Below are 27551 nucleotides of genomic sequence, written 5' to 3' on the forward strand. Positions count from 1 at the left end.
CCCAATGTAGGGCTTGAACTTACAAACTAGGAGATCACGACTGGAGCTGAAGTCAACACTTAACTGAGCCACCCAGGTGGCCCCAGGTGAATTCTTTTTAATACTAGTGGGTATTTTTGTTTCTATCTCTATCACACTAGCAAGATTTTACCTCCGTACCTAGGTTTTAAGTTGTAAACTATTACTTCAGGTAATAAATATCACAAAGTAAATACTTGATTAAATATAAGATAAATGGAAAGGAATACAAAAATATACCACTCATCAGCACCTCATATAATCTAGCTCATTAAAACGTTTGAATATTTCATCAAGTTAAACTAGGAAAACGCCCAGACCATGTCTTTACATGATCCAATGTCTTATCTGAGACCAAAAAAAGGAATTAGACAGTATTCTAGCTATTTCAAACATCTGAATGTTTACTTCTTACACATAGTGTCTACATTTGCTAAAATTCCTAATTTTCAAATATTTATCATGGTCTATCCCCACCCCCACCTGCCAAGAAAAATCAGTCAGACCATGTGATGGAGTAACCATAATACTCCACTTTCAAGGGACTCCTCTGGCCATTGAGTAATGCAATCAATCGAGCACCACACCATTACATCTGATTAAGCACTCTCTGATTTTATTGGCAATTTAAGAACTCCAGTTTAATGCTGAGGGAGGAATCAAAAAGTATTCAATCTCATATATCTTTTTTCCAGAAGGGAAAACTTCATTTGGTATTCAATCCACACTAAGTAAAGAGTGATCTATGGACACAGATATACTGAAATATAGGCATGGATAAAATGAACGAGTAAAGGGAAATTTTCCCACAAAAACACAGGATTTTAACCAACAGCCTTACTGTTGATTCAAATGCTACCCAGTGAACTGTCTTGGAAATCAAATGATAATAATGTCAACAGTAACTAATAAAATGCGATTTCTGCTTCTTGCAATCTTAGGAATCACCATATTATTTAATAGTCTTTCCTGATTTCTTATCTCCTTGTGGATGAGAAGCATAAGCTTCTACAAGAATTGCCAGAGACCCAAGAAACACCTGAATACAGACAAAAGAAAAAGAAAAAGAGGATAGCAAAGACTTATGGGAATGTGGGACATCTCAACCTTCAATGGAGGAGGAATTAACTCCTGTAAAATATAGATTTTCATATTAAGAGTGAGCCTAAAATAACCTTATAAGAGGAAAAAATTGAGCTTGTTTACCAAGTGTGTAGATAGTGCAGAAAGAACCCTTATAAATCCTCTTGCTGCCTACCTTAAAGTATAGTTTATCATGAGTCTTCTCATGCGTTTCAATGCTCAGGTACATACACAATACTTCATACAACCAGTAGGGGCACAATTGCCTCTTCTTGCATCAGTACTTTTATTCTTTTTTATTGTTAAATAGTATTCCGTTTTATGGGTATATCACATTTATTTATCCATTCATACATTGGCAGACATATTGTTTGTGTCTAATTTTTGGCTAATCTTAATACTGCTGTGCAGTTCAAGTACATACCTGTGTTTGTGCAGATATGTTTCCATTTCTCTTGAATATATACTTAGGAGTTAAATGGCTGGGTCATGTGGTATTTTTATGTTTAAAACTTTTAGGAAATTGCCAGAATATTTTCCAAAGCACCAGAACCATTTTACATCCCCACCAGCATTGAATGAGGGTTCCAAGTTCTGTACATCCCCACCAACACTTATTACCTGATTTTTTTTATTATAGTTATCCTACTGGCTGTGAAGTAAATGTTTCATTGGGATTTTGGTTTGCAGTTCTCTGATGGTTAATGATTTTGAGCATCTTTTCATATGTTTGTTGACCATTTGTATAAACAGATGTTATTTGTAAGCAGACATTATGCCTATATTTGAACGGGGTCATTGAGTTGTAAGAGTTCCTTATGCATGCTGGAAAAATTGCTTTATGAGATCTATGATTTGAAGTATTTTATCCCATTCTGTGAGTGATCTTGATCATGTCTGTTGAAGTCAGAGGTTTTTAATTTGATAAAGTCCAGTTTATCTATTTTTTTCTTTTGTCACTTGTGCCTTTATTATTATAACTATTATCATTAAGGTTTTGCCTTAATGTCATGAAGATTTACTGTTATATTTTCTTCTATACTTTTAGCTGTGATATTTAGCTCTAGAATTGACTTGTGAATGGTAATAGGCAGGGGTCCAACATCACTCTTTTGCATGTGGATTTCCAGTTATTGTGTCATAATTTGTTGAATTCAGTGTTCTTTTATAACTATGAAAAGGATATATCAATTCACAAAATATTCAACTTATATCAATAGTTATAAGGATTCTATAATATGTTTTATTGTATTTTACTTTTTAAATTTATTCTCTTTTATTCAATGACCATTGAATTTTGTGCAGAGAACTAAAGATAAAACACAAAATATTTTAAGATTAAAATGGGAGGGAATCAGCACAAAGAATTATTATTTTAATATTTTTGCAACACCTTAAACAATATCTTGGAATTCTATAGTAATTAATCATATAGTGAAAGGGCCATGGCTTTGGAAATCAGAAAGTCACACTGAAGCTGTAGTCATTTTTATATGATATTATGTAAGTCATTTAAACTCACTGAGATGTAGTTTCTTCATTTCTGAAATGAGTGAGGAGAAGGGGACAGCATAGTGTGGGGGATTTAAAAAGTCAGATGTTGAGGAAGGGGCAAGATGGCGGAGAAGTAAGGAGCTCCGTACTTGCACTCGTGCCCATACATCACACGGAAAAGATCTGAAGCCATTGGAAACCTTACAAAACCTGAGAGATTGGGAGAAAAAGGACGCAGAATCCACTGAGAACACCTTCTAACGTGAGTGCGAACTGGGGAAGATAAAATCGGTCCGGGATCGGAGACTCCAGGGTGGGAGGCGATCCCCCTCTACCCTCTACAGGGAGTGAGAGGAGAAAAGGAGAGAGTCCAAAACAGAAAAACCTCCGCTCGGGGGGGAAAAACCTCCACTCGGGGCACAGAAAGACCGTACTTGCCAAATACCTGCACACCAGGTCCCCTCGCGCCAACTGGTCCCAGGGATGTTGAGTGCACAGACTGCTTCTTTGTGCTGCTCCTGGTGGCTGGACTTCAGAGTAGCGGCGCGCCTGCCGCCATTGTCCTCCCAGGCGGCTGGGGCCCCTGAAAGAGCCGCGTGGACACCGGGCGTCCGCGCTCCTGGCGGGCTCGGGCTCTGGAGGGAAGGCAAAGAGCTAAAACCTGGGAAATGTGCCTGTGAGTTCTTGTTTCGGGTGACGAGCCATAGAGGACCCGGTTTTCCTCACTCCAGCGGGCTCGGCGCCCCCGGCAGGCAAGCCCCACCCATGGGCGCCAGCCTGACCCAGAGAAGGAAGCAGCGATTCTGACGCCACCCCCAGAGCTCGGCAGGGGGCCTGGAATTGCCCCGAGGGGGTTGCCTGGGAAGCTGTGTCTAAGGCACTTTCAGCAGGGCGCGCGGACTGGGATTTGGAGATTGGAACTGGCCTGGGTTGAAGAGTGCAACCAACTTTGGCTGCGCCCCCGGTACGGGGAGTTTACACGCCCAAAAAAGCGAGGTGCAGCGCTTGGTTCGAGAAGGGACTGGAGCACCGTCACTCTCCTCCCCACAACCGCCAAGGCAGAGCTCCCGCCTGAGGCATTGGATCACGCCATGCCCATCCCTGCTTGAGAGCTGCCCTCCTCCCCCCCTTTTTTTTTCTTTTTTTTTCTTCTTTCTCTTTTCTCTCTTTTTCCCCAGAACACTGACCTGATTAACTCTGGTCGCCAGCTTGCTTAAACAATCACGAGTCCATTGTGTAAATGTAAATTCTACACCTACTGACATTTTCAGCTATTTCTCTCAGGAGTAATTAGACTATATAGTTTCTCTGGATAATTCCAGCACCCTTCTCTCACCTATCCAACCATATTCTACCCTTTACCCCTTTGAAAAAAGCTTCTTATCCCTTCTGCCTGTTCATTCTATTTCTAATTTTGCCTCATCCCCGCCCTGCCTTCTCTCTCTTTCTCTATGCTCTTCAACCAGCACTGCATACACACGGCTATTAAACTGTAGCTGGGAAATCCGGTTATATGCTTTAAACCGTTCTTTGTCCATCGGTTTTCTTCTTTTTTCCTTTTCTTTTCCCCTTTTTGAACCTTTTATGTATTTTATACTCCCTATTATTCACCCTCCCTCCTCCGTCTTTTCTCTTAACTTTTTCGTTTTCCCTCTCGCTTTGCATGTTAGTTGAATTAGCCTGTGCGTTTGTGTGCTCCTGCTCCCTGTGTGTTTGTCTGTCTGTTTTCTTTTCCAGGGCTACCTCAAGAAACAAGCTAGAGTACACAAGGTGGAGAGTCCCAAATATCACTACGAATAGGAAAATAAAATAACGAAGGTCCCAACAAAAGAGACCAAGATATACCATTCAAAAAACACTTCTGAAAGGTTAGGCCCTGGACAGTCAAAGAGTCTTCTTGGATAGAGCAGCGCTCATAGATACAGAGAGATAACAGTTCTTTAAAGCCAACAAGAGCCGGAAAGCTAACTAAAACGACAAAATGAAAGAGCTCTCCTCCAACGAAACTCCAAGAAGAAATGACAGCTAATGAACTGCTCAAAACAGATATCAGAAGCATAACTGAACAAGATTTTAGAATAATAATGGTAAAATTAATAGCTGGGCTTGAAAAAAACATAGGGGACATCAAAGAAACTATGGCTACAGACAGAATGGAAAATAAAAATAGGCATGAGGAATTAAAAAATGCGATAAATGAGATACATAATAAATTAGAGGCCTCCAGTGCACGGCTTGAAGAGGCAGAAAGGAGAATAAGTGATTTAGAAGACACCATTATAGAAAAACAAGAAGCTGACAAAAAAGAGACAAACTGATCCAGGAACAGGAAAGAAGAATTCGAGAGCTCAGCGATACGGTCAAACGCAACAGTATCCGTATCATAGGAATCCCAGAAGAGGAAGAGAGAGGGAAAGGTGCTGAAGGAGTCCTGGAACAAATTATAGCAGAGAACTTCCCCGACCTGGGGAAGGAAGAAAATGTGGAAATACAAGAGGCTCAGAGGACTCCCCTCAGACGTAACTTGAATCAATCTTCTGCACGACATATCATAGTCAAAATGGCCAAATACAAGGACAAAGAGAGAATTTTGAAAGCAGCTAGGGAGAAAAGGGCCCTCACATACAAAGGGAAACCTATCAGAGTGGTGACAGACCTATCTACTGAAACTTGGCAGGCCAGAAAGGAATGGCAGGAGATCTTCAAAGTGATGAACAGTAAAAATATGCAGCCAAGAATCCTCTATCCAGCAAGCCTGTCATTCAAAATAGAAGGAGAGATAAAAACCTTTCCAAATAAACAGAAATTGAAAGAATTTGTCACCACTAAGCCAGTCCTACAAGAAATCCTGAGGGGGACGCTCTGAAGGAAAGGTTGCAAGGAACAAAGATACCAGAGACACCACCACAAACATGAACCCTACAAAAGATACAAAGACTCTAAACCCACATATTTCAATAATAACACTGAATGTCAATGGGCTGAATGCTCCAATCAAAAAACATAGGGTAGCAGAATGGATAAAAAAACAAAATCCATCTATATGCTGTCTACAAGAAACTCATTTTAGACTGGAAGATAACTTCAGATTAAAAGTAAAGGGATGGAGAAATATATATCATGCTACAGGAAATCAAAAGAAAGCTAGAGTAGCTATACTTATATAAAAAGTCAGATGTTAAGGCCAATCTTGCCTATTTCATTAGATTATTATGAGAGCCAATTGAAATATCATTTGCAAATAAGTTTTGTATTAAAAACTGAAGACAATATAACTTGTATCATTATAATAAAAAATTCACAAATGAATTTTTCTCAAAAAAATAGATTGAGATGTGCAAGAAATAAGACATATCCCCTGACTTTACAGATATTCCAGCTAGAAGAAAAGCTTTCGGGCTCTTGATGACCATAAATTTAGATCTTATACCCTTTTATTTTTCAAATTTACATGTATCATAATCACTCAAAAATGTAAAGAGAAGGGCACCTGGGTGGCTCAGTCAATTAAGAATCTAACTCTTGCCTTGATTTTAGCTCAGGTCATGATTTCACGGTTCATGAGATGAAGCTTTGCACCGGGCTCTGTGCTGACAGTGTGGAGCCTGCTTGGGATTCTCTCTCCCCCTCTCCCTCTCCCCCTCTCCCACATGCATGCTCTCTCTCATTCTCTCAAAATAAATACATAAACATTTAAAAAGTATAAAGAGATAATAAGACAGTAAGCCAAATGGTAAAAATAGAGAAAATCAAGCAAACAAAAAACAAAAAAACAAAAATTAGCCTCAATGCTTGGCATTATACATAAAAACTTTTGGTTATTAAGTGAACTTTTGCTGTAGAATTTGTTTAGTGGAACACACCATTTTTGAAAGCCTTAAGAAAATGCCTTCTTACATTTACTTTTAATATGCCATTTTCTTCTTTCATAAGCAGAATCTCCCATTTTATTTATTTTTTCCAAGATCTGGGCTTACCTGCCCAAAGAGTTTCCCATCTAGATTCACTGAATTATAAGCTATATGTCAAGTGTGAACATTGCACCTGAACCACAAAGTTAAAAATAGACTTTCTAAATTACAAGGAAGGCCCTTCAAGTTTATTTCATACCAGTGTTCAGGATTAAGTCAGGTAATGTAATTGATGAACCCAATAATATTTTCATGTGTTGCAGAAGTAAACAAACCTATGATCTTTATAAACATTGTGGTAGAAAGAAAATAATTTTTCTATATTATAACAAATCAGGACTAAGCAAGAGATTTCCCAAAAGATGTTGTTTTATAGGACTTGAAACTTAGAAACTGGGTGTAAAAGACATAAAAGATTGGAAGCAGAGAACAAAGCAACATAAGCTCTCTTATTTGGGCTAATCCTTGATTGCTCCTGTGTCCAGCCTTTTAGGTAGACAGATTGTTCTGGACCATTACAACTCTTAAGTGTGGCCTGGTTTATGAATGGTAAAAAAAAAGAAAAAATCATAAAGTTTTTGACAAACATAAACAGAAAAATATCCTGGGAGGTAAATGTAAATGTATTTATTTAGGAGCTGTGCTATAATACATAAACTAAATAGAAATGTTAGAAACGTATAGTTTAATAGAAGAACAAATGCTTAAAAGTTGATGGTATCAAAATTTTGCAAAATGCCCCAGAGGCTGAGGAGTAAACTGCAATGTCGTGTTGTCCTCTGTCTGCAAGAGATGAAGATAAATGTAAGGAAAATCAATGGAGGCTTCTTGAAATTCATTGCAGGACATGAGTAAGTGGAACAAAAGCTCTGAGAGTCAAAAATTAGCAGCAAGGTGACTTAACATCTTTGGGTATGTGATGATCAGTAGGGAAAGTAACCAGAGCCACACTTGTACCCACAGCCATAGCTCACCCCACAGCCACCAGCATATCGAGAGCCATAATCACAGCTTGGTCCTGGGTGGCTCCTGCCACATCATAGCCATGGTCAAAGCCACATCCACAGGCCCCCCCCAAGAGTTCTCATCAAAATCAGAATATCTGGCAGTCAGTAGGTGAAGTTTCAGTTGGTCACAAAGGAAGATGGATGTCCTTCAGAGCGCCAACTCCAATATATAGATTGACTGCCAGGAATGGGTGGAGTGTGTCTCATATACAATCCGTCTCTCAACCTCCCATCATTTTGTATCACAGCCTCTCATTATCTTGTGGTATTCTCTCAAAAAAGGTTTTGTCACGGCAGTTAAAGGAAGTTTCCAGGTCACCACCTGCTAACTTGGGTTTTCCCCAGATAAACCTTCAGTTTAAACTAATAACTTATATTTTTATGAACCATATTCTCAGATTTTATCATACATAACCAGCAGTATGACACCTTCTGTTAGGTGTCCCTAACAGGACGTGTTCCCATGTGAACACATGTCGTCTTCATGAGAGCTGATCCAGCAAACCTTTGTCTCCTTTACAATCCTGTTATTTTTACCTAAGCCCATAAACTTAGCTTCTTCCTCATTGCAGTGGAATACATCAAAAATACATCAAATTGACCAGTATTCATGTTAATGCATAAAGCCACCCAGGCAGAAGTATGTCTGTGTCTCCCTCCCTTCAAAACAAGACACAGTGGTGATTAGGTCATACGTGCCATCAAATCTACAGAATTAATTAAGGAGAAAAGCGATCAACATGTATCAAAAACACTCCAAAAGCACATCATTTATTTTTTCTCTTTGGAATATCTCATCTACCTAACTTGTAAGCTAGTCATAATATTTTGATAACTTATCCATCCTTCGTGTGATTGTTTTGTGTATTTCTATCATTCAAAATCCATTCCAAAGGTAAACCTGGGAAGAAATATTTTACACTTTTCAATGTGTTCTCCAAATTCCCGCCCTTCATTCTGTTTCCCTTTTTCCATGGCCAAACATCATTCATCTTTCGGCAACTAAGCCAAATAGGGTCATCCTCAAATGAAGAAAAAACATAATCATAAATTCAATGCATCTTAAATGTGTTATTTTACTGAGAGGTATCATAATCACAGTGCATTCACAATTAAAAGCTAGAAGGACCATGTACCTTTTTTAGCTGGTGTAATTATTAATATTGCCATTTTTCGCTCTCAAGGGTATTCCAGTTTGCATACTAAATTATATCAGTATTCTATTATCACCAATCGGAGGGCCAGGCTATAGAAGTTCAAATCCAAGCTATGTCTTTTACTATTTGTATAAATTTGGATAAGTGCAACTTCTGTCTGTCAGTACTTCATCTGCTATTGAGGATAAGAATGGTAAGTGTTAAGGATTAAATAAGTTAGTACATGTAAAGCATTGAGAACAGTGTCTAGAAATGATAATTAACACATTATTAAATGTTAGCATAGTTATCATTAGATATATTAAAACACAGAGAGAGAGAGAACAAAATGTCCTTATGGCCTATGGCATTTCAAGAGTAAAATAAATATGGGCTAAAAAAACAACCAAAACAGTATTATTTGATTTTTCATAGCATTAAGGACAGAGAATGTTAATAGGGACCTTTGGGATTGTGAAACTTTTAGAAGGAAATAGTTATTAGCTTTGCTACATTTTACCTGAGGCCAAATGTATGCTAATATTCCATAGAAATGTTAACAGTTGGATTTGAATATTAGTTCTAGTTTAGCAATCATGGAATACAAATAGGATACATTTAGAAAATTCTGGGGGTGAAAATAAATAAGTTACTGTTAATAGGAATAAGGTAGTTTTTAATGAAATGCTTTATGTAGTATTTTCTTTTTGAAAGATCAAAGTATAAAACTTAAAGATACTTTCCCCCAGGATTCTGAAATCATTGTGGAAATAGAGAAATAAAATTGATTCAACTTTCAGAATTTTTCATTTACAGAATGGTTTAACATGCTACCTATTAATGTCTCTAAAATTCTGGGAATTCAAAACATTTTTTTAGGAAGGCATGTGGCATGTTTTGAATAGCCTAATCTGGTTCTATCAGGATTTACATAGTTTTTCCTTTTTAAAAGTGTGATGGAAATAAGCCATTGGTAGAATGTATACTTGAGTAACTATTTCTAAAAAGCAACAGGACACCTGGAATGATTAACATATTTCTTCCCTTTGTAACATGCAAACCAAAGGTGATTAATTTGGATGAGAAGCCAAGCCATGGTCATGGAATACATTATACTCCATCCCTCCAAGTAAGAATCATGCTTGTGACCCTACACCACTGAGAGCCATAGACAAGAGTCACTAATTGGACCAGACACTTCCTTACATTCTGTATTGCTCCAAAGCTCTGAGTTTCCCGCAGCAGAGAATTCATTTGTACCAGGAAATATAGCAAAATCAAAACAGTCACAATCATTAAATTGAAAAGTTCAAAGAATTCCAAAAGCTTCTGAGTTTCTTTGCAGGTAGGATGGGAATAAAGAACTGTAAGAAGCAATTTCTACGTCCAGTTAGCATATCAAAGCTTGAGAAAGACCTTCTTTCTCATAACAACCAGAAAAGCTTGGACAAAGCAAAATCATACTTTTCCATGGTGCTAACAAAAAGCAGTGGATGCAGAAAGTCCTTGCTGAACTGAATTCAAGAGAAAAAGGAGCCCTACAGACGATTACAAAACCATGGGAGCTTTCATTCCTGAAGGCAGATGCCTGTTCTAGGTGCAGGCAGCCCAGACATGGAGAGAGAATTTAAAGATAACCCCTATGTAGTTCAAATATGAAAGAGAAGCCAGTTAGTTCCCTGATGTCACCCAACTCTATACAGCAGCATGTGTTCTGATTTCCAACAGGGGATCACAAACTAGAGCCAGCATATGCTCAGAATGTATGCTGGTGAGCCACAAGGGAGAAAAACATGTTCCAACTCAAGCATCCAACTCGTGAACATTACAATCTCTTTTATTCAAAGCCAGTACTACCTTCTTTTAATCTGCATCTGACATCACTATGATAGCTTGCTCTGGAGGCTGTAACTGACAACATATAAAATGTAATAGCAGACAGGTAGAGCATTACAGTCCGTGAAATGAAAGGAGATTTGCCATAATAGAAACTCAACGGCCATATGCTGCATCAGCTCTAATGGCATGTTGGAACAGAGCACACTAATGCTAAACAGGCCTTATCTTAACACTCGATACCTAAGGAGAAGATAGGTTCATAATGGATGTCTTTCCAAACAGAAAAATAGTAACATCTTATATTTGATAATACTTAACAGTTTATAAAGTGTCTTCATGTATATAATCTCATATGGGGATTAAAAATTTTGAATTCCATTTCACAGAAAAAAACAAGTTTCGAAGACACTAAACTGCTTGCAGAAGGCCAAAGAAAAGGTGAATAGAAAAGCAAATTGCACCTGAAGTTTCCTTGTTCTAGATATAATGCTTTTTCTACAGTAGCACAAGACCATTGTCTTTCAAATAGTTAATATCATTGAAAATACACGCTGGATCACATCTTCAAAAACTTGGTTCTGGTTTTTCATTATAACTGTCTAATAAGCAGATGCATTTCATGAGCTAAACTATATATTCATTTGTGCAACATGTATCCATTGAATGTCTTCCATGTGTTGAGTCCTGGGAATGCAAAATAACCCCTGTCCTCAAGGATCATAAGTATGATACACAAGTAAGTAAGAGATTCCAAGGTAATATGACAAGAAGAACATAGATATGGACACTAACTCAAGCCAGGGGGTTCTGAAAAGTTCCAAAAGAATAAATAAAACCCCATAGGATAAAGAATAAAGAAAAGTACTCCATGGAGAAAGAAGTATTTGAGGGTCATGAAGAAAAGGGAGGGTCATGATGCAGTTAGGATACAACAGGAATTTTGACATGGAGTGCCCAGAATTCAGTCTTTAGTCCTCTTCCCTTGGCTGCACACATTCATCCCCTTCATAATCTCATCCAGTTTGATGGCTTTAAATACTCCTCTACATTTCAGACAACCACCAAATGTAAAACTCTGGCCCAGACTTCTTCTGGATTTACATGCCCAACTGCTTAATCAACATCTCTACTTGGATATCTGATAAGCATCTCAAATATAAAAAGTCCAAAATTGACCCCCTGATCTTGCCCCACATACCCACCTCTCCTGTCGAGTATTTTATCTCGTTTTAAGACTATTATCAGGGTGCCTGGGTGGCTCATTCAGTTAAGGGACCACATTCAGTTAAGGGACCAACTCTTGGTTTCAACTCAGGTTATAATCTCATGGTTTGTGGGTGAAGCCCTGAGTCAGTCTCTGTATTGACAGGCTGACAGTGTGGAGCCTACTTGGGATTCTTTCTCTCCTCTCTCTGCCTTTCTCTCTCTTTCTGTCAAAATAAATTAAAAAAAAAAATTTTTTTAAAGTCTGTCTTATCTTTCCTGTCATTCAGCATAGACTTTTGAATTATCCTTAACACCACTCTTTTATTTATATTTCACACCAATCTTTCAGCAAAATTAGTAGATTCTACCTCTGAAACGTGCCATTTCCATCACCCTCATCAATATCTAATTGCAATAGTCAATAACCTTCTAATTGGTCTCCCTGCTTCAACTCTTGCCCAGTCCTACTCCTTAGCAGAATGGGGTCAACATAGCAGCCTGAGATCCTATTAAAATGTAAGTCAGGTTTTCACTCTTCTCCCAACCCTGGAGTGGACTCCCATCTTAGAATAAAAGCTAAAACCCTTACTCTAGGTCCTCTGACCTCATTTCCTCCCACCCACCTAGCTTTACAACCTCTATCCCCACTCAAGTTCTTTCTTTAATACACTAAATAGGGCCCAGCTTTTGCAACTTGACTCTTACTGTTCACTGTGCCTCAAATGCTTTCCCCTTATAAACACAGGAGTCCAACTTTATCCTCCTTCAAAATTTTCTTTTTTTTTTTTCAAGTTTACCTATATTTATTTTGAGAGAAAGAGGGTGAAAAGGAAGGGGCAGAAAGAAAGTGAGAGAGAGAGAAAATCCCCAGCGCTGCCAGTGCAGAGCCTGATGCAGGGCTCAATCATGACCTGAGCCAGTATCAAGAATCTGACACTTAACTGACCAAGCCACACAGGTGCACCTTCCAGATTTTCTTGAATACCATTTTCTCAGGGAAACTGGTACTAATCATCTTATTTAAAATTTCAGCTCCCCTCCTTGGCACTTTATCTCATTAACGTCCTTATTTTCTCACTGTCTGACATGGTATCTTCTACTTACTTGTTGTAAGTCTCCAATGCTAAAAAGTAAGTCCTACAAGAATAATGATTTTTGTCTGGAATAGTAATTATCAGGGAATAGATTCCCAGAACTTACTTGTTAAACAAATAACTAGTGGATGAACAAGGTAGATAGCACAGTTTCACAAGGGATGAAGCTTGAAATCTAAGCTGTGTTTACAAAATGATGATAATTACATGACGAGGGACCGTACTTTCTGGTTTGCTAGGCAGTCCCTGTGGTTCTGACATAATTATTAATAGGGCTTTCTCTTAGGCTGTTTGGGCGGCTGTAACAAAATACCACAGACTGGGTAGCTTATAAACAACAAACAGAATTATGTCTCTCGCAGTTCTGGAGCCTGGAAGTCTGAGATCAGGGTGCTAGCATGTAGCTTGTTCAGGTGAGGGCCACAGAATTCTTGTATCATCACATGGTGATGTGAAGGGGCTAGAGAGAGCTTTATAAGAGCACTTAGAAGCAGGCATCTTTTATAAGAGCACTAATGCCGTGGATGGGGACTCCCACCCTCATACCCTAATCCTCTCTGAGGAGTCTCACCTCCTAATATCATCATATCAGGTATTGGGATTTCAATCGATGAATTCTGGGGAGGGACACAAACATTCAGACGATAGCAGCCTCCCTTAACCTGTCCAAAATATTCCAGTTTGGGTGGTAAATTATATAATTACTCTACATTTATGGCATGCTAGAAAATTTGATTTTTTTTCCCCATAGGCAGTTGGAAGCTATCAGAGGCCTTTTTTTTTTTTATTTATTTTTTTATTTTTAATGTTTATTTTTGAGACAGAGAGAGACAGCAGGGGAGAAGCAGAGAGAGAGGGAAACACAGAATCTGAAGTAGGCCCCAGGCTCTGTACTGTCAGCACAGAGCCCAATGCGGGGCTTGAACCCACAAGTCAGAGATCATGGCCTGGGTGAGGTTGGACACTTAACCAGCTGAGCCACCCAGGTGCCCCAGGACTTTAAAGAGGTAAGCAGCATAAGCAGAGATGTGTTTTTCAGAGAGGATTTGATAGCAACACAACTTATTTGTTGAATTACTTCTGAATGAAACAGAGTAGAGAGAGACTAGATGTTTGGAAAATTTTGAGATGGATAGAAGACCTGTTACCAGAATTTGGAGATTCATTGCAGTGAGGAGAGAACAGGTCAAAGCCACTTACATGATTTTTAGCCTGGGGAACAGGACAGATTAGGAGGTTCACTAATGTTGTAGGCACAGGAGGATGGTCAAGATCGAAAGTAAAAACATTAAACTTAACTGAGACTAACATTGAAACATCTCTGTGTACCTCTAAGAAGATAGTTCAGCAAAGAAGGAAGCAAAGCAATCTGGACATGTGGGTGAAATTTAAGGTCAGAAAATGGAAATTGAGGACTTACTGGCCACTTGGGAACTTAAAACATGTTGGACTGTGTCTTATTGCATATTTTGAGTGATATCAATAATGAGGGGGAAAATTTTCCAAATTCATTTCCGATAAATCACTATTATATCTTCACGTAAAAAGGGCATGTACCAGAGGTAAATTAATGTTATTCATTTTCTTGGACATTTATCCAGACTCCTATGAGCAATATTTTAACCAACTTTTCCAAAAGAGTTTTAGATATTGCCAAGCCATTTTTTATGTCAGTACAAATCTCCTTGATGACACTTGTTTATCCCTTCTCATTCAATTGTTCATCTTGAACATGTTTATATTAAATTCACTTGAGGGACATATAGGGAAGTCTACTGTATTAAAGAAATACACTTAACAGCAATCATTAATATGTTCTTATACTGTAAGGCCAGTACCTGAAGTGAACTAAAGACATTTTCACCAAAGTCTAATAATGGCCATAGTTATAATCAAGATTCAACTGAAGCTGAGGCTAATATGAAATATCACTATGACAGAACAAAGTCCTAAAGTCTTTGAATAAATCTAAATTTAAAAAAATATTATCTTCTTATTAGAAATTATGTGGACAAATGTTTAGTGTTTGATGTTTTGGTTCAGAAGATGGATTTTTCAGCAGTCTGTCCTGTAAGATTGCTCATGGGGTCATGAACCCGGAACGAACATCTGCAAAACCAAGTAAATGTTCCCTAGGTCCATGTGGGTGAAAAACAAGTTATTCTACAAACTGACAAAGTGTTACACACAAAACTGCATCATCACTGAAGCCAGCTTCTTGTCCGCTCTATCAGAACCTGAGGAAATCAGCCATCTCCTCTTGAACTCTTGCCTTAAAAATGTGGTCATTGGCATTGAGGCATTTCCGGTGAAGCCATCTCACAAACTGAAACTTCCCATGATGCCTTCTGAATATTTTCAGAGATGGACTTATGATTTCCATCCTCAATGTTAAATTAACCCTCACTATCTTTGCTGTTTACAATACAGATTTTTCTTATCATTTAGGTACGGTGAGGCCAACAGATCAGCCAACTGAAAGGATAGATTGGTACACTCACTCACGGGTGCCAGGAAGAGGGAGCACACTACAGAAGGCACCTGGAGAAGCACCGGGGTGAATGGGGAGGGAGAGGCTAGAAACGGGGACAAGAATCTTTATTGTGGTTTTCATGGAAATAATGGTGAGGCAGGGTAAACAGGCTTACCATTGACTAGTCTGAGTCATTTCTACAGGCTCTAGGCACTGAATAATGTCCCTTGTTGTCTGGTAGTTGGGCCTATGGTGATTGGAGCAGGTGGGGAGTAGCCTGGAGTGTGAGGGCCTGATAAAGGAAGTGGTTGGAGGTATAGGACTGGTTGGTTTGCATCTGGAAGGTAGACTCATGGCGATTTGTTTGCTATCTCAAGAAATTAACTGGCTGGCCCTGAGAAAGTCACCACTTTCAGCAGGATCCCAGATGTCAAAGCATCAGAATACAGAAAATACTACATTCAGACCTACTTGTTGCTTCATTCAATCACTTGAGAAACATTTGTTCTTAAATATCAGATGGTAATGGACCAGTGTCAATGACTTTCAAGATAAACGATTTAGGACCTATACCTCAGATTGCACTGTATGCACACCAATCTGCTAGAATAGAATGACAGGAAGCAGAAATGAAGGGACAAGTACATGCATGAGTCTGGTAACTTTGGCAGCAGATTCCAGCAAGAGGAAAAACAATCTGCAAACAATCAGATGTCCTGCTATACCGGTACTATCTGCTGTGTGCAATATTAATGTTCTTTTAAGCACCATTTAAGGTGATAAAGGCCATTTCATCTCATTTGGAACATCTTATATAAGCACACGACAAAGAAGTCCCAGAATTCTCTTTATGTCATGTAGTCTGTCTTTGGCTAAAGAATAATGATTTAATTAGCTCACTATCTTACTGATTATAGACAATAATTCTGTTTCTCTACTGTGTGCTATAATTATGTCCTGAACATAAAACTGAAGGGTCTGAATAAAAATCATAATGTTCATAATTACTAAATCACTCAGAGCCTTCCCTGTATTTTTCCCATTGTCACTGGCAATTGTAATCACTTTTCTTTACTGATTTTTTTTTCTACAAATGTATTTTTCCACCTGATTTACAATATTGCTCACTGTGTGAGTTCCAGAGGTCTTTCAGCAAAAGAGTAAAGTAGAACCATGGTGGGTTTCATCATTAATACAACCTATTATCAATCTTAAAAAAGATTTTTTTCCATGTTTTTCTTTATGTCCAAATGTCTAATAGGCAAGATATGGAAATTGCACATTTAATTATATCCTTAACCCTTTGGGGGAACAGAAGAATATAATGCAGGGGGAAACTTTAAGATAAAATTAATATAAATGCTTTCTGGAAGAAAATATGTACCTTGGGATTTTCCCAAAAATATCATTCAGCCTGAGATTCTATAGCACTAATTTCAGCATACATTTTTTATAAAGTCAAAATTGTAAGACCGTATCATTCTTAAGCATTTTTCTAAGGTCTGTTGTTTTGAAACTTTTAAGGTGAGGCAAACCATGAGAGACTCTTGAATGCTGAGAACAAATGGAGGGCTGATGGGGGTGGAGTGGAGGGGAAGGGGGGTGATGGGCATGGAGGAGGGCACTTGTGGGGATGAGCACTGGGTGTTATATGGAAACCAACTTGACAATAAACTATTTTAAAAAAAAGAAATATATACTGGGTTATAAATATGACAAAGTACAGTAAGTATTCAATAAAAACTGGTTAGACTTTTTAAAAAAAGAAACTTTTACAGTGAAAGGAAAATGTATTTTGGGCACTATTTCTCTAAATCATTTGCTGATACTGAATTTTAATATTTTAATATTTCAATTTTACTTCATTCTCAGAAAATGTGATGACATCTCATATAGAATTTTCCTTGAATACTGGTATCTAATTGAAATAAATAATCAAAATTAAAAGGTGTGATTTAGTAATCTGTAGGCTAGAACATAAACAATTCTACAAAGATTAAAATATATAAACCAAACTTTTGGGGTTTTTTTGCCTTATGATGTGGGAAACAAAGGCCAAAAATAATTAAATTTTTTTACTACCTACAGCCCATTGACAAGTCCTTAAAATAGGCAGATTGACCCTCTGGGAGCTAAGCTTTTGCTACAGGCAAAAGACAATCTTAGCCTGACCTTCTTTAGCCTGACACCTTCCCCCTCTACCCCCTCAGGATCCTATGAGTCTACTTTAAACATATAGAAATTCCTTTGGAAACTCCCTTTACCCCTACCCCGCCCAAGATATGTTAGTAGTCATCCTCTAAGCTTATGGCCCACTGATAGACATCTGAAGCGTCTCATGACTAAATTTTTACTAAAGGTAATAAATGACCTTTTCCTAACAATAGCTACCCCCCTCGGGGTTCTGGAAACCTTGTTACCAAAATACCCTGGAGGTTTTTCCACCTCTAGTCCCCTTCCAACCTGAAGGTGTATAATCAGTGACCCGTCACAACCCCAGCATACTTCTTACTGCCCACAGCTCCTGTCCCCGCGCTTTAATAAAGACACCTTTTTCTCAAGATTGCTTTCTTGGCTGTTAACCCCGAACACCAACATTTCCCCATCACCTTATACCAATATTTAAATTTTGGAAAACGTCTGCAGTGCTCAAAAAGCACACTGTATTCATCCTAAAGTTACCTAGATCCTTGGTACTGTCAGTGTGGCCAACGCCAGCGTTTCCCGGAAGGACTGCCGGGTCCCAGTCTAGACCCACTGAATCAGAATCTGATTTTTAGCAACAACCTGCAATTTGGGTTCTAACTTAGTGGTTCTGGTGCGATTTTGAAGTAATGGTGGGGGTCCGGAGCCAATGGCCAAGAAAGAATTCTCGAGATGCCTTTTGTGCAGAGATGATTTTATTAAAACACAGGGACAGGACCCATGGGCAGAAAGAGCTGCACTGGGGTGAGGAGTGACGGAGTCTCTACTATGGAGTTGGGACTTTCATATGCTAAAGAGGACTCAGAAGACTTTGGTGGCCTTGCTATTGTTGAGCTGAATTTATTCTTCCCTCTAGCGAACTCTTAACATTAAGACAGTAGGGAGTTCCAGGAGGAACATTATACTCTGTACTTGCCTGAAGTATTTGTCAATGGGCTGCAAGTTATAAAGAAATTTAATCTACATTTTCTTCTTGCCTTCTATCCCTACTTCACTGTGGAGGGGAGGGTGATGGGTGGGGCTCCAGGAAACTGAGTCTGTAAGTTTCTGGAAGTTAGGCTATTGATAAGATTGCCTTTTTCTTGCAATTTACTAAGACGTTTGTAAACTGATTGGACTCTAGTCCTGCATAACTGTGATCTCTATCAGTAAACCATTTGTTTTCTTTCCTTTCCTTTGTTCTTGGGCAGCCAAGAGTGACTGAGGAAAATCACACAGATCCCACCTGGAGGTGAGGGAGAAGGGAGGTCAGATGTGCTTTGCCCACAGCTTGCTTTTGGCTCCCTGATCAGTAACCACCTCCGATTCCAGTGTGTGTGTGTGTGTGTGTGTGTGTGTGTGTGTGTGATGTCCCCCACACAATCAAGCAATTCTCTGGATGGGAGCTCAGTGTACTACAATGTAACACAATTCTGACACTTTGTGTCTGCAGATCCTGTCAGACACCACAGGGGAAGGGCTCAGTCCTACAAGACTGCCCACCCTCCCCACTGCCATTTCAGACGCCAGTCTGAAGCCCAGGTTGTTACTTCTGCACGACTGATTATAAATTAGAGGTCCCTACGACCCCTTTTGTGGGCTCCTTTAATTTACTAGAACAGCTTGCAAACCTCAAGAGAAGGCTTGTACTTGGTAGATTACCAGTTTATTACAAAAGGATATTCAGGAACCACTGGGTAGAAGAGACGGACAGAGCAAAGAAAGGGGAAAGGGTGTGGAACTTCGCTCTGCCCTGCTCTCCTGAAATATCCGTGTGTTCACCTCAATGGTGAAATCTCATCTTGTTAGGGTTTTTATGGAGGGTTTATAAAGGCAGGATTCATCGCCAGCTGTTGGGATTCATTCCACCTCCAGCTCCTTTCGCCTCCCTGAGGTCAAGGGGTGGGACTGACAGTTCCAACCCTTTATCAGACGGTTGGCTCTCCTGGCTCCTGGAGTCTGAAAATCACCTCATCAACAAAAGGCGCCTTTGTTCCTTTTCTCACTTACGAGATTTCAAGGGTTTTAGGAGCTTCATGCCAGAAATGAAGATGAAGACCAAATCTATATTTCTTATATTAAAAAACAAAATTCAACTGAGTATATTTGAAGATGTAATTGGCTTTATTCACCAATTTGTGAGGCAGACAGCATCTCACCTAGGAAATAGGAAGGAACTCCAAGAAACAGTGCAAAATGTAAGGATTTTATAAGCAGAAACTGGGCGGGATTAGATTTACAGCGAAAGAAAAGAAAGGATTGGGGCGCCCTGGTGGCATGGTCAGTTAAGCATCTGACTTCGGCTCAGGTCATGATCTCAGGATTCATGGGTTCAAGCCTGGAGCCAGGCTCTGTGCTGACAATTCAAAGCCTGGAAACTGTTTCGGATTCTGTCTGCCCCTCTCCTGCTAGCTCTCTCTCTCTCTTTCTCTCTCTCAAAAAGAAAATAAAATATTTTTAAAAATACAAAAAATTTAAAAAAGAAAGAATTATTTCAGGCTAAGTTACCTGCCCTCAGGGAAAGGTAGGAGGTCGCATCAGGCAGTTTACCTCCCTAGTGATGACCAAGAAATTCCAGACTGTTTTAAAATTCTACTCCTGGGAGAAGTTGAAATCCCATTTAAATCTTGGTTTGCTGTCCTGGGGGGCAAGTGACTCCACCCTGGGCCTGTAACTTCTTTTTTTAAACACTTAAACATCACATTGTAGCAGGCCCACATTACAGTTTGACAAACATTGATCTAGATCGCATACACTGTCATAATATTTGGACTGTCTATCAGTGCAGTTCTCTCTTTATTTAGATGCCTATCAGTTCTTAACAGTTCTGATACAAAAATCAACAGCTTTCACTGTCTGCGCTAATTACTAACAGAACCCTTTCTTGGAAAATCATGAGTACTTCAATTAGCAGACAGCATTTCAATATACAAAAATAAGAGCAGTTCAGCTTACTTCTAGACAGCTTGCTTATAGCTGAAAGTAAATATTTAGACAATAACTGCAAACCTCAATGACAGGCCTTGTCACCATAACCAATACGATCACACTACTGGAGCCACTGCAGAATCAGACAAGATGAAAAGTTCAGAGATGCCAAGAGTTACATTGGAATGGACATTGAGTCATTCAGGTTTCCAGAAGGTGACACCCAGGCAAATGTTACATTTATACTGTATATGCATTGTTCTTCCTTTTTCTGTTACTTTTCATCTTAAAGCATAGTATCTGCTTATGTATGTGTAAGACAATGTTTCCAAAGTACAATCTAGAACACAGGACATCTTTCTTCAGGGATGATTTCCACTCTCTCACACATACTCTTCTCTGAAATATCCGTATCCACAACTTGACAAACGGAAGATGATAAGGTAAAGATTGTTTTGTATATTGCGGTTTTCTCATGAGGGTTAATTAATGTCTTAGAAATATTATTGTCCCCATGCTCCCATATTTCAGAAAATATAGTCTGAAATGATCAGTTATCTGGCTGCTATTCAGAGCCCATTGATACTACATTATAGGAGTACGTATTTGTTATTCATCTATTCCTCTGGGTATTCAACCCTTAAAACTAATTTAAAAAAAAAAACAGAAAGCTAACAATCAAGGACTTCCATCTTTTATTGATGATATTAACTGAACATGAAAAATATTCTAGTATACACAACAAAATTTTCAGTTCTCTGGAGAATTCCTTAGGTAATATTTAAGCTCTAGATCCAAAGGAGAAGTGTACATTATTTCAAGACACAACAATGCTCCTCTTTGTACATCTTTGGTACCACTGTTAAACAGGAAACCACAAGGCAAAAATGGTATCATTTAGGCCAACTCACCAAATCCAGGGCTTAAGACCTAACTGAACTGCATTTTAAACCTCTCCCAGAAAAGTAGTCCTAACCAGTCAGTCAGGAATTTTCTGATCAGCATCAGTGAGGATAATCTGTCCAACAGACCGTGTCCATCCTTCAAAAGAAGATGAGGCAATCTACCCAATAAAATCTCCTACCCTTCCCCCTAAGAGAAGGTGATCTGACATCTTTTGCTAATAATTCTATTGCCCCACCCTCCTTCCTATAAAAATCTTCCATTTTGTACAACTCCTCAGAGCCTCCCTCTACTTGACAGATAGAATGCTGCCTGATTCACTAATTGTTTATAAAACCAATTAGACCTTCAGATTTACTCAGTTGAATCTTTGTTCAACACCATGTAGGTCAAAATACTTTGCTGTTTTAACACGGATAAAGTGGAGAGGACCCTGAGAGAATCACAGTCCTAAAAGAAAGCCCAAAATCTAGTCAGATATCTGAGCAGCTTTTCAGAACAGGAAAAAAAATATTTACCCAAATATGAACATCTGAAAATTCAAAATAATAATCAAGTCAAACAGAGGGCAAATTTAGGAAACAAATAAGCAAAATCAGCAGATAGCCTATTCCTGTATCTAGCACACAGACATCAACCCAGGATCCAACCTAAAGCAGAATTTAAAAAAAAAAATACACACACACACACACACACACCAACAATAATACAGCAAAACTGATCCCCAAAATCAGAACGAAAAATCCGTAATGGCTCCCTTAGGTAAAGATCATGCAGTAAAGCTTCAGGAGGTGACTAATGTCAGTCTTCTGCGACTGTCTCAAGTGACCTCAAGGAGATAATCAAAAACAGGAAGAACTGGAAAACCAGTTAAGCAGAGGCATACAAGCAATATTTCTTCACAATCAGATATGTTAGAAACATAGTATATTAAGATGACCTAAGGGTCTTTCAAGTGTCTATGTAGAGATCAGTAAGCCTTAATTTCTACATCTGTAAAAAATTATACCTTATATGGTGCCAAGTATTTGGAGAACTGCTTGCAAGCACATATCCCCCTTCCTCTTGTTGCATATATAATCCCCCGTAGCTAAGGAGCTCTGGAGAAGTTCTTCGGGACAATCTGAAATCCTGCCTCCTGGGCCGTGGTTCTCAGCAAGACAATGAATAAAGCACTTACTAACTTATTGTGAGGTTGACTTTCTTTCAGAAGGCAATGCTACTACTTAGAAACATCAGCATAGAAAAGTGACCCTTAACTTGAATTAAAGTGAACTCCAAATTCCATGGCCTGAGCATAACATTCCATTGAGAGGAAAATGGACCTTTCAATGGCAGAGTATCCGAAGAACTTCAGTAAAATGTATTCCAGTCAGTCCACTTTGAAGCAAAAAGTCAGTTCAACACTTGCATTTGGACTCCCAAGAACAACAAAGAACAGGGAAATTAGTTATCAAAAATAATTCAGGAACTGGTGCTGAGGTGTGAGCTGAGCAGGCAGATGAGATGAGAGGTCATGGTGACCAAGGTGTAGAAGTCCCCAGTCAAAAAGTGGCAGAGTCCAGTTGACCAATATCTTCCACAGAAAGCTGGGCTTCTATATCCCCAGCCAACAGCAGAGCCCCATCCTCATCTATACCCTAATCATTGGAAATATCTGCAGCCATAACTACACCCATAGCTAGAGCCCCAGTGATAACCTAAGTCTCCAAAGACACCATATCCAGAGTCATGATTTCCAGAAAAGCCTGGGGGTTGAGGGCAGGGACCAGCCAGAACAGTAATGGTTATAATATGACATATTAAAATTAAGGGCATCCTTTGATATCCAGCAGTGGATATCTAGTCTAGCCCAATCTCCACTATCCACAGGTCCATTTATATCTACCTAGCAGAGGGTGGAATAATGCAAGTGAATTCTTGACTCATATTCTATTAACGGGCTTAAAGAAAATAAAAAACCTCATTAATATATTGTCTTCTTACATAAGATGTGACGTTATATTCATTATATCCATTAAAGACACTTAAATGTGCTTTGAGGTTAAGTCATAATTCCCCCAACCTACCTCAACTTATAATCTACACTAACAAATGAACATCTTTCATTTTTGACCCCAGATCTAAAGCTCTAAAGCCAGGCTGTGTCTATTCTGCTCAAAAATACTGAAATTTCTTTAACCTCTACTAAGATCTTTTATCCTCTCTCACAACCTTTGACTAGCTGAACCTTCCCCAGAAACTGGGCGTCTCTGAACAAACCTCAGTTAAGGTGTTGCCTTTCCCAACACAGGACTTTGGATGCTCCTGGGACTCCCACTAGGAAGCTGAACGTTTCCAAAATGTTGCAATGGCCCACAAATATTATCCAGAGATGCCAACATTAACTAACACTCTGGACCTGTGGCCATGGCATGCTATTTCTCTTAATAAGCACCCAGGTGACAAATGGCCTCACTTGCTTTTCAGGATGTTGCAGTGTTTTAATGAATACCTGTGCTCGATGGGGATCATATTAAACTTAATAGCTGTTGGTCCCTGAATGAAGAGAAAGCCCAGGTAGAGACACCAAGGTCCTGCTCAAGAAGCACATTCAAAGCCTAATCTACATTTTGATTTGTCATCATAACAGTAAAGCAACATAAACAAATCTTATCTATTCAATAGGCCTTTGGACTAGACCTTGACACATATAGAAATTCCATTCTGGCTCCAGAGCTCTAATTTTCTATTTGTTTTAATATTATATTGGGAACCACAAAGTGCTGCTATATTCCCATAAAAATCACTAAAGTTCTGGCACAATCAATGAAATACTCAACTGCTGTGTGAACATGAGGTGAACTATTTTGCTCTCACAAATAGAAGTTTAGAAGGTTAATAGAAATTGCTAGACATATTTCAGTAAAAAAAGGAAAGTCATTTTACTTTCAAGGCAAAATTAGAGCCCATGGTAATGTTTCACATAATACTCACGAACAAAAATCATATGCTGGAAACCCAGGCACATTACAGAGTAGTAGTGGCTGCCAAAAAGGTCAGAATTATGTGAAAGATTGATAGGATTAGATAAACCTTAAAGACAGGATTTATCCAGAATATTGGAAGAAGATCACAAGAAACTTCACCTTGGCAAGTGTCAGAATATGATCTTCCTCATATTGTCACTACTGTGTCTTTGCTCTGGTGCCCAATACTGCCTCTTGTCAGGATTTATTGCTGCTCACTTCCGATGGAATTGCATTTAACTTGGAAGTCATGGTAGCCTGAGTGTTGACCTCACCATTTTATCGGCTGACACAAATAGTGTTTAGCTCAACTGACCAGTCTGTTTATAGGAAAGATCACTGACATTTGTCCCTTTGTCTTCCCATCCTATTGGCAATTGTATAGTTTTTTTTTTCTACTTTAGTTGAGTTGTGACATGGGTCATGAGAATTGAAAGAAAGAAAGAAAGAAAGAAAGAAAGAAAGAAAGAAAGAAAGAAAGAAAGAAAGAAAGAAAGAAGAAAGAAAAAAGATTGAATATCAAAAGAAACCCAGTATGTGAAAGAGAACACAAATACATTCATAAATGTAATATTCTAGAAGAAGAAAAAAAATCACAGGAATCTGTCCTCCATGATCTACCTGGTTGTAAAATGTATCTCAAAAATTATTTCCAGGCCAGTGCCCCTAAGAAGATAATCTTGAAAGCCTTCACGGAGGGGATGGAAAAAAGAAAGGGAGGAATTTTCCTCTGTCCAAGTTTCTTCTAGCTGGACTAAGAATTAACCTGACATGAGACAGATTAACAGTAGAAAAAGCACCGAAGTTTAATTACGTGCACACAGAGGCCCAATAATGAAGTTGCGATTCAAAGAAATGACCAAGGCAAGCAGTATAAGCCTTTCTAGACAATGTGACAATAAATCCGTGAAGAATTGCCAACAAAGAAACCTTAACTTTGGGACCTTCAATAAGTAAGGAATTCTAAACAGAATTTGAGCTGGGGTAGTAAATTAGTAAAAATTAACAGACATTGTTTGTACAGCCTTCTCAGGTTTAAATTTCATATATTTAGCGATCAGGGTATCTACCTCCTGGTGTAGGGGGCATGCCTTTCACATGGGACATTTATTTCCCACTTTCACATAGACAGAGGATCTCAAACAGAACACGCTGTTTCTTATCTTTTATTTAAAATAATCAATATACCGAAATGGCACATTTAGACACCTCAAAAACAAAATTGAAAACCAAAATAAAAATGAAGCAATGTTTTCAGGAAAATGAAAGAAAATTATTTCTAACCAGTCAATTTCCAAACTATTGGAGTAAAATAAAATATTTTCAGGGGTGCCTGGGTGGCTCAGTGGCTTAAGTATCCAACTTCAGCTCAGATCATGATCTCAGGGTCTGTGAGTTTGAGCCCCATATCGGGCTCTCTGCTGTCAGTGCAAAGCCTGCTTCAGAACTTCCCTCCCCGTCTCTCTCTCTCTCTCTCTCTCTCTCTCTGCCCCTTCCCTGCTTGCATGCTCTCTCTCTCAAAAAAATAAAAATTTAAAAATAATAATAAAATAAAATAAAGTAAAATATTTTCAGACATGCATGATCTCAGAAAGTTTACCTAAAGACTCACCTGCTCAGAAAAGTGCTGGAGGTCGTGTTCTACCAGACACCCAGAGATCTAAACGTGAATCCAGGCAATGAGTGATGTGAAAAAGCTGAGGGGTTTTTCTGCAAAGGGGTTTTATTCTGCAAAAGTGCAGAATAAAATTATTAGGTAGACATGATTAAGTGTGGAAAAAAGGTGTCTGAAGTACTTGAAAATGGTTGTCGCTGCGTAGAAGAAACAAGGTAGGAAAGGATAGGTCCTACATAAAGCTACATTTTTGCTACCTGTTTTTTTTTGTACAAGTTTCTTTTGAAATGTCCATTGAATACCTTGATCGTTTTTATAATTAATAATTATAGAAGATAATTTTAACTAGCAGTAAATACTATAAAAAGAGGAATTGAGTTAGGGGCTATAGGAAAATTCTCTTCAGAGTCCTCTATGACATAGTAAGGAATAAGGAGTTAATTTCATTGCAACAGCCTAGGATTAGATGATAACATGTGTCCTGAACTTTAAAAATATTTCTGATCTTTTAAAAAAATTTTTTTAATGTTTTTTATTTATTTCTGAGAGAGAGAGAGAGAGAGGGGAGAGAGAGACAGCATGAGCAGGGGAGGGTCAGAGAGGGAGGGAGATACAGAAACCAAAACAGGCTCCAGGCTCTGAGCTGGCTGTCAGCACAGAGCCCGACGCGGGGCTCGAACCCTCGAACCATGAGATCATGACCTAGCCGAAGTCAGATGCTCAACCAAGGGAGCCAACCAGGCATCCTTATTTCTGAACTTTGATATAGTGTGTTGGCTGTAACTGGAGTCTAAATAATTATAATTATATATTATATACAATATATATTCCATTATAATTATAATGGAAATAGTGATTACTTAGTGATGTTGATTAAAACACTATTGCCAGTGGTGAGTGTTTGAAAAGACCCAATATATGTAAACTGAGATTAAATAAATTGAATATGCTGTACTTATGTAGAGGAATATGCAGTCATTTTGAAATTATGTTTTCAAATAATTTTTAATTACATAGGACAGTGCTCAAAATAATCACACTATAAAAGATGTTTAAAAATTATTTTGTTTTCAGTCACTAAGGAGACTTGGTTATTCCTAATTAATGGACAATGTTTATGTTCTTTTTTGCCTGTATGGTTTGCATTGAACAATTATTCATTAAAAAACAGACTATTATTTATTTTCCTATGAAAGCAGATTGCAGCCCATAGCCTTCTCATCTTTTCCTATGGGGCTTAATTCCTTTCCCTTTTATAATTCACAATGCTTTTCTCCAGATTCTTCCTCAGTTTCCTACATTCTTAATGAAATTCAGATGATAAAACAGAATCAGTGTTCTAATATGGGTCTGGATGGAGCCACATTGCAGGATTCATTAGCACCTCCAACATGTTCTGCTTCTATTAACTCACGTTTATATCAAGTTCTTTTTTAATTACACATTACACTGCTGATTCATTCCAGGTGTATGCCTTGTTTGGTTTCTGTAGTAATTTCCTGAGCCAAGATTTCTCCCCCTCTCCCTGGCACTGGCCTGCATTCGTGCCTGCAGTGCCAACTTTTCTGTTTGTGCTTCGCTTTCTGTGGGTCCCCTTTGAAATCCATTCCTTCACTTCAAAGGTTGGCAATACCGCTTAATTTAGCGACCCT

This window comes from Hyaena hyaena, unplaced genomic scaffold, assembly GCF_003009895.1.
Source record: "Hyaena hyaena isolate Hyena2069 unplaced genomic scaffold, ASM300989v1 scaffold_2, whole genome shotgun sequence".
Taxonomy (NCBI): Eukaryota; Metazoa; Chordata; class Mammalia; order Carnivora; family Hyaenidae; genus Hyaena; species Hyaena hyaena.